Here is a 9,481-nt window from a genome sequence, read left to right as displayed (position 1 = left end):
CAGAGAGGGTTTAAATCTCCTGGGTTAGGAGGGAGTGCTTTTTTTGCCAGTAGGCCCTTGGTGAGCAGACAGTAATGGAGGCGGCAGTTTTGAATGCTTACAAGCACGTGTTCTAATTATCTATCAGCAGGGCTTTAATTAAATTACTAATATATATATATATATATATATATATATTTATATCAGCCTTTATCATTTTTCATATTTATAGTGGTATGACCAGAGCCTAATTTTCTATCATTCCAAGGTTCTTATATACTTTCATAGTTACTGTAATAGTTTTAAGGAATATTAATTCCTCATTATACATCACTTTGACTGAGATTCCCTGTAGCCTCCAATAGTGAAAATAGTCCCCCAGTAAAATCACAGCCAAAACATAGAAGTAGTAGCTTCCTGCCTCCCCAAACCCCCTAGCATGAGAAGTTAATCCCATTCCTTCCCAAATACTAAATGTCATTTTTCTTATCCCAGGCGTTGACCCACGAATAATTTGTTGAGCAAGACTTGACAATTCCCTACTTTTCTCTCTTCTCTTCTCCTAATAAGGAGTTGATGCTGATTTGGATTTTGGTGGGATTTTCATGATCTTTATCATTATTTTGTTATTTCAAGGCACAAGGAAAAGGAAATTGGAAGCCCAGAGTGAATATTGAATTGAAAGCTCTTTGGTGAATAATGAAATTCCTCATGGTCTACCGATTTGTAAGTCTGTAGTAATATTGCAAACACCAGGATGGACTAAGCTTCTTGAGGGCCACAGAAACATAAAATGGACTACTTCAGAACTGCCACTTAACTTTTGGAGCTTCCTCTAACTTGGAAGAAACACAAATACAACACACCCTGCCTGACCCAGTCCAACCTTGTGTATAAAAGGGTGTGTGCAACTGTCAGTTCCCTCAGGTGGTAGATTCAACATATGTGCTAATAAAAATTCATTTCAGTCTCCTTGAATTAAATTTATAGGTTTCTCTTCAATGTCTGTTGACTCATAGTTTTGTCTCCCTACCTTTACTCTAACTTCCATATATAGACAGAATATCCTAGTAGAAATCCTTTGAGAGGGCATATTTATATTGAATACACAAGCAAGAGAGCAAGATGAACGGAAAGAGGAAATGAATTTCAGCTCCCTTTAGGCCAGTGTCATGTGGTGAAAAGACCCCTGGATTTAGTAGGTAAAGACATGGAATTGAATATTGGCTCTATTATTTACAAACTGTGTAACTTTGGGTAAGTCATATCTTTTGAACAAGGTCAATGAAGATTTGTGTCTGTGTGTGAAACTGTGAGTATTTGTTACAAGAAATTTGTTTTTGTTTTTTCCCTCCAAGTGCAGTCAGTAATGGGTGGAGAGAAAATAAATTTATATTCATTTAAAAATATTTTTAAGTAAAAAAAATCATTTTGCCTCCATGGGCTTCAATTTCCTCTACTATTAAACAAGAGGAAAAGAATAGAAACTTTCTAAGGTGGTCATTTCTAGCCCTCAATAACATTGTCAATGTAACTGCCAATATTAGTCTACATAGATACCAGAAAGTGAAGATACTCAGAATCAGCCTATCCAAGATAGCAATGATATCATGTTATACCTCTGTCCTAATTGTTATGCAACTTGAGTTTCCTAAAACCTAATTTTTTGGGTGATCTGATGAGCCCATCTTGGGAAATTGAAAAGACATATATTTAGTTCTGGAGAAAGGCATAATGCAAGAAGCCACAGAATCAAAGAGATCAGAAATTGAAACCTGGAAAGAACCTTAGAGGTCAGCTTGTCCAAAGCCCACATTTTTCTTATGAGGAATTGGAGGGTGGTAGAGAGATGTTCAGTGAATTGTCAATGAACACACAGGTAGTAAATGCAAATCCTTTCACCCCCAGTCCAGCAATTTTCCCTGTATATCATGCTACATCCAAAATCCTCCTCGTTTGGCTCACTTCACTTCATATCACCTCATATAAGTCTTTCCAGGGCATGCCAAATTTCCAAATAACTGGATGGATATATTGAAATTAAATAGGACTTTCTGAATATAAAGGCACAATATGCTGAATATTATTAATCCATAACTTTAACTATAAGATGCTTACTTGGAAAAGATTTTATCTTTTTGAAATGTATATATGGTTTTCAATCACTTCTTATAATTTCTTTTATTTAATCCTAACAATCATGTGAGAGGCAAATGGAAATATTACATCCTTATGATATATATAGAAGAAAAAGAGCCTGAGATTAGTAGGTATTTATACAAATTCATTCAGTTAATGACTTTTTGATCCAGAACAAAAACTCATATTTATTTATTCACTTTATCTACTGGAGCATGCTGAAAGGCACATAACTAACATTTAGTGGCCAGTTGGCACAGCCCAATTTGCCTTTATGACAGAAGTACTATAATTCTTTTTAAAATTCTTTTTTATTTATTTGTTTGTTTTATTATATTTTTCCATGGTTACATGATTAGTATTTCTTCCCTCCGTTCCTACATCCCCTCACCCCTGTAGCCAACAAGCAATTCACCTGGGTTTTACATGTTTCATTGATCAAGATCTATTTCCATATTATTAATATTAGCAATAGAGTCAATGTTCCTCAATAATATCCTCATCAAGCCACGTGATCAAGGAAATGTTTTTTCTTTTGTGTTTCTACTCCCACAGCTCTTTCTCTGGGTGTCAGTAATGTTCTTTCTCATAAGTCCTAAGAAATGTCCTGTATCATTGCATTGCTGTTAGTAGAGAAGTCCATTATGTTCAATCGTGCCACAATGTTTCAGTCTCTAGGTACCACGTTCTCCTGGTTCTGTTCCTTTCACTCAGCATCAATTCTTAGAGGTTGTCCCAGTTCACATGGAATTCCTCCAGTTCATTATTCCTTTTAGCACAATAATATTCCATCACCAAACAGATACCACAATTTGTTCAGCCATCCCCCAATAGAACAGCATTCCCTAATTTTCCAATTTTTTGGCACTACAAAGAGCACTCCTATATTTTTGTACAAGAATTTTTCCTTGTTATGTCTTTGGGGCAGAATTCCAGCAAACACTATGATTGTTACCATAGTGTATGAAAATGAAAATCATTACACTATTATTTATCCCTTTTAAGGTATATAGCGGGGTCGGCAACGTATGGCTCTTAACCGTAAAGTAAATTTTTTTTAGGTGCTGTTACAGGAGCGTGCACTGTTACAGGAATGCACACTGTGAGCACTGTACGGCTCTCACAAAATTACATTTTAAAAAGTGTGGCATTTATGGCTCTCATGGACAAAAAGGTTGCCGCCCCCTGTTATATAGTATCATTATTTAAAGTTATTCAATGAATTTCATATATTTTCTCATTAGGTCTCACAGCATCCCTTAATTATAGGAAAAAGAAAAGAATTTTGAACTGAAACCAAGATAAAGACCAAGGCTTTGTTTACAGTATTAGCATTTAAATAACATTGATAGCATTTACAAATCTCTAGGAGGAAGAAACAATTGAGTTTCTATTTATTAATAAAAAATAATTAGATAAAATAGAAAACTATCAGAAACTTCCTCCTCTTATCTCACATTTGTCATTTAGGTATGAAAATATATTATTATTAGTAATAATCTCATTTAAACAATGATTTTATGTATGTGTTGGACCATTTAAATTACTGTTACAAATTTTTTTTAAAAGTGTATCCTGGGGCAGCTGGGTATCTCAGTGGATTGAGAGCCAGGCCTAGAGACGGGAGGTCCTAGGTTCAAATCTGGCCTCAGACACTTTCCCAGCTGTGTTACCCTGGGCAAGTCACTTGACCCCCATTGCCTACCCTTACCACTCTTCCACCAAGGAACAAATACACAGAAGTTAAGGGTTTAAAAATATTTTTTAAAAAAGTAAAAAAAAAAAAGTGTATCCTGACATCATTGGCTTTGACTTCTATCAGTAAAGTATATATTTCAAATGGCACATTTAAATTCAAATTTTTGGTTGGAACAGCCACAATGGCATACAAAAAGTAGCAATTTATTTCTTTACTCTCTTAAATTTAATTTTTTAATCATCCTTAAATCCTATATTTATAATTTTAAATACACACCTGCATCTATGTATCAATCATTTATTTATTAATGTATCAATTATCTATCTATCTATTTGCATAGATAGATATGGATATATCTTTGATTATAACTCTGATTTGGGGCTGAAAGGTACATTTAAAAATTAATTAAGCAAAATTGTGAAAATTTGTTTTGAGAACCTATACTCTGAAGGACACCTTGTTTACAAAGACTTTTAATTACATAAACATATTTTTCTGAGTTATTTAATTTCATTATTAAGTTTCTCACTTATTTCTAAAAATAGATTGGCCTTTTAAAATGACATATAAATATTTACTTTCATTTACTGGAATCTTTGAACTTAGATATTATAGAAATTTGATAATAGCACTTTTGTTTATTCAAGCTGTCACAGAGAAAAACAATATTTCTGCTAGTATTATTTTTAATTATAGTGCCAGCAATACTCTCTCATGTCATGCTTGGAATCATTAATCCCAGGTATCAAAAATTATTTAAGATTGAAGGTGCCACAGTTGTACATATTGGCTCAGTCTATAGATCCCTAAGAAAGATTTAGTGCATTTTCAAAAGAATTTTGCAGGTAGGAGCCCAAATGGATTTTCAACTAGGCCTCAACCTTTTTGAAACCTACCGATGTTGAATAGTCTTTCACTGGTTGCCATGCCAACTGATACCAGAGGAACACTGTGCTGTGTGTTCATCCCCTAGAAAGCTTCACCAGATGTCTTCAACAAATTGCTATGAAAAGACTTTGGTCTGTCAGCCTTGTTAGAAGATAAAAATCAGCCTAAGAGACGTCCCTGCCTCCACTTCTGATAAAACTAAACCATAAAATATGTAGACCTGCTATACTCGCACAGTAAACCAGTAAAATCCCTCCTCTCCAACCCCAACTCTCTTTACTTCCTGTAGCAGGATTTTTAAAATATTTATGTTCTTATTTCTACATGAGGCAGAGGCCTTTATGCTTTGCAGCTGACATTGTCTGGCAGTGTGGGGCTGGAAGCATCTGGCTGGCAGCAAAGAAAGAGAACAAGTTGATAAATTATTGATTTACATAAATCAACACCCTTTAAATATTGGTCTTTGGAAGAAAAAAGCTTTTGTGTTATTTCAACTTGAGGAGTGTTAAGATGATAAATACTGACTCAGCCACATCATGATTTTATATTTCTAATCAAGCATATATAGGTGTCACATAAATATATATGTATAGGCTGTAGCTTCTCGCTATAAAGGTTCAAATTTGGTTTCCTTGAAGATTCCACTGACTAACCATGTGGTTTTCTTCCATATTTTTATAGCTCTTCACCTTGAAATCTTTCTGCACCCTAATGTATCTAGAAAAATAAGCATTTAAGGAGGGGGAGGAGGAAGAAATCAATCTCATCCTAAGGGTTACTCTTTTTTAAAAACATGAGTAATACCAAATAGTATACACAAAATGCAAAGTCCCATATTTACATATAGCAAATGGCATCTGTATGTTTAAATTGTAGGGTTGCACGTGCAAATGACTCATTAACTGGCAAATTACCTGTTTGCATATGTAGTTATTCCACACAGTATGAAAATGTGTGAAATTTGCATATACAATTGGTGCTCCAGTATTTGCTATGCCTGATTTTAAAAATCAGAAGCTAAAAGTCTAAATGTAAAAATAGCAGCACAAAGGATTTCAAAGTTGCCTGAATTATGTTTTGGATTGAGCCTTATTTATTGTGCTTCACTTTCTATTCTGTGAAGACCAATTTCCTGATAGGAAAACCAAAAAAAAAAAAAAAACTTTGTCTCCTATCAATAGCCTAATTTCATTATTTGTTTGGGTTATTTTAAAGCTAGCAGTGTTGAAGTGCATTAGCAGTAGTATAAAATGTGGTTGACTTAACGTAATCCCATCATTAACATAGTCTACACTGCTTAGACCTTTCCAAAACTGTTATTGCTTCATCAAGACCAAAACAATCATAACTTTCATCTATTTGATCAAATTCATTTTTTAAAGTTGTAATTTTGTGGAATTAATTTTTAATAATATCAATTCTATCAATTATGTCCTTCTGATTATTATGCAAATGTGTTACTTTTAAATTTTAGTGGGATTCACAATGGGTCAGGGATATTGAAATCTTAAGAGTGAATTAATTAGAAAGCCATGAAATCCTAGACAGTGTAATTGTTAAGGAGCCAGTGGAGGGATGTTTGATAGAAAGGGGCTAGAGAAAGAGAGTCTTTATGGTGACTCTCTTCCAGCTCTCCCCTGTTGCTGAATATTCTCTGGGAGACTTTAAGGAGGTGTCACCCCCAAACTGGGTGACTTGGAGAGTCACGCTGCCCCTCAGGAGTCAGAGGCAATGCTTCCCTATAAGACAAGGTAGAGGTACCCCAATCTGATCCTGAATAAGGACGGGGTTCACACAAACCTCTCCCTAGTCAGTTAAATTCACAGCAGGTGGTCCAGCTTCAAGATGGAGGCAGCCAGACCAACTTATGGTTCCCCTCTCCCTTGTTGTCTGTCAGGCACTCTGGAATGCTATCTGACTGATAGCTTTTATTATTCAGAATCCAAGGATTGGGGAAAGGGGTGAAGGGCAGAGGGATTTTGGGGTTCCCTCTTCACTATTTCTATGGGGTCCATCACTTGGATGGCAACTTTTGGGGTTCCCAATTCTAATTGTCTTCCCCCACCCCTTCTCCTTTTCTTTCTATCCTTTTCTATAATTGTAAGTTTTTACTGAAAGGGAGTCTCACAGCAAGGTTGGGTAATGGGAGAAGGAGACTAAGAGATTGCTCCCAAAATGGAGTCCAAAAACTTAGCTAACTCTATGGTTGAAGTCTTGATGGGTGAGATGTGATGGAATGGCTTTGATCATGGAATCAGGATTTTAATTTCACCTAGAAGATCCTCAGGAAGCCCTCAGGACTGGATCTGAGCTGGGATGTCCTCCTCCTTTCTCCTCTGAGTCTTCATCTGAGAACTGCCTATTATATCCTTTCATAATTTACCAATTGGAGAGTGACTTGTATTCTTATAAATTTGACTCAGTTCTCAATGTATTTGAGAAACAAGACTCTTGTCAGAGAAAATTACCATAAAATTTTCCCAGTTTTTGTTTTCCTTCTAATCTTGGTTGCTTTGATTTTGCTTGTGCAAAACCTTTTTAATTTAATGATGTCAAAATATTACATTTCATAAAATTTTCTATGTTTTTTTTGGTCATAAATTCTTAACCCTAGGTCTGATAATTAAACTATTTTCTGCTCCCTTGGTTTTTATATGGTGTGACCTTTTGTTTCTAAACCATGGATTCATTTTTATCTGTTTTTAAAGAACTTACATTATCTTTTTAAAAATTGTACTAGTTTTATATTAAGTTTTAGGCACATGAACAATTAAATTTCCTCAAGACAGGCCAAATTTCTGTACAAAGAAATCACTATGATGAAAGTTTTCCAGTTTTCCACAACAATATATCCCCCTTGTGCCAAAAATGTCCACTCTGCTTTACTACTATGAAGTGAAATTGCTTGCCATTCAAAATCAGGTATATGAATATTAGAAATTTCATTTACCTCACCTCTCTATCATACTCTAAAATGAGAATAAAGTTAGCACTATGCTGGATGATGCTTACACTGAACCATACTTTTTATACTTATTCATCAAATATCTTTCAGATAATTCAAGAAAGCTGAAGTCTTTTATTTTAACAAATTACAGTGACATTTTGGGGGTGTGGATGTGGGTTAAGTCACTGAATTCTACCCTCCACTGAGACTGAGTTCTATTTATTGTCAAAATTCTTTTTAAAAGGCCACTGCAAATTCTGTGCATCAGACAAGATTTGTCTCTTTGTCTACATCTGTTCCATTACCTCTCTTGTAGAAGTTGGGTTCTACTGCTGTAAGGTTTCTGAAGTGTGAAAGTTAAATTATTGAATCTTCATAGCTCCTTTGTTATTCTGGGAAGAAGAAAGTTCTGTGGATTTTACAATGCTGAGCAGATAGGTCAGTCCACATGTCCAAAAGGTAGCAATTATGTAACTTCAACCCAACTCTATCCAGAATATGTGGCCAGCACTTATTTTATGGTATAAAGAGGAGAAACAACTTCAAAGAACTTTTAGTATGGTTTGAGGATTCTTAATTTTTTGGTGGCATAAATACCTCTGGCAGCCTAGTGCAACCCTTCTCAGAATAATGTTTTTAAATACATAAAATAGAACAGAATAAAATTGAATTAAGGAAGAAAATTATATTGAAACAAATGTAGAATTTTCCCTTATTCTAGTTTATAGGCCAACTTAAATCTATCCATAAAACTTGGGCTAAAATCCTTGCCCTACAAAAGTGAATATATAGTCCTTAGCCTGACGCTTCTCTAATAATATATAAGTACCTTGTAAGCATGCTCTTTACTTGTTTTCTCAGCATCAAGCTCCATGCCTGGCATATAAAATATACCTATTAAATACTTGATTGAATGATTAATTGATCTTCACAAATGGGCTTCCTTCTGTGTTACACAATATATTACATGACACTCCAACTACATTATGGTCCCGCCAAAATGAAATGAGACTTAGCATTTCACTCTATGCTCAGAATGTATTGCCTGTTTTTTTCTTCCTATAAGATCCCTTACCTTCCTTCAAGGCTTGGCTCAGGGGCTTGTATAGGAAGCCTCATCCTATGATATAACTAGTACTCTATCTCTTCTCAAATAATTATCAGTCTACTTGATATATTACTCCAGTAAAATTTAAGTTTCTTGAGTAAAGGAGCATGGTTTTTGCCTTTGTCTCCTCAGAAAATTGAAAATAGTAAGCATTCAAAATATTTGTTTAAATTGAATTCAGTTTTGTTCCACTTAAGTGAAGAGAATAACAATTAGTTTCAGTTTTATTTCTTTCAGTACAACTATGTTGAGGTCATTTTTTTCATGTGTGAAGAAATATCTGCTCCTTCAGGGCATGAGAGGGTAGAGAGACAGAGACAAAGCCACAGAGAAAGGCAGAGACAGAGAGGGAAAGATAGACACACACACACACACACACACACACACACACACATACACACAGATAGTGAGAGTGAGTGAGAGAGAGAGAGAGAGAGAGAGAGAGAGAGAGAGAGAAAGAGAGAGAGAGAAAGAGAGAGAGAGGGACAGACAGACAGACAGACACCGACAGATATAGAGATAGGCCCTGAAAGGCAGAGAGACAAGAGTATCGAAAGAGACAGACACACAGAAAAAGAGATAGGGAGATATTGGTGGGAAAATACAGAAGAAAGCCAAGATACAAAAAATGACAGAGACAAAGTAGTGGGTGCTATTGCATATTAGCATAAAAATGATTCTTAGCAATGCACTTATTATATTAGAATTCAGCTGTGGCAGA

The sequence above is a fragment of the Gracilinanus agilis genome, chromosome 1, assembly GCF_016433145.1.
Source record: "Gracilinanus agilis isolate LMUSP501 chromosome 1, AgileGrace, whole genome shotgun sequence".
In the NCBI taxonomy this organism is placed as follows: domain Eukaryota; kingdom Metazoa; phylum Chordata; class Mammalia; order Didelphimorphia; family Didelphidae; genus Gracilinanus; species Gracilinanus agilis.
The sequence above is the reverse complement of the archived record's forward strand: the minus strand, read 5'-3'. Positions refer to the sequence as shown.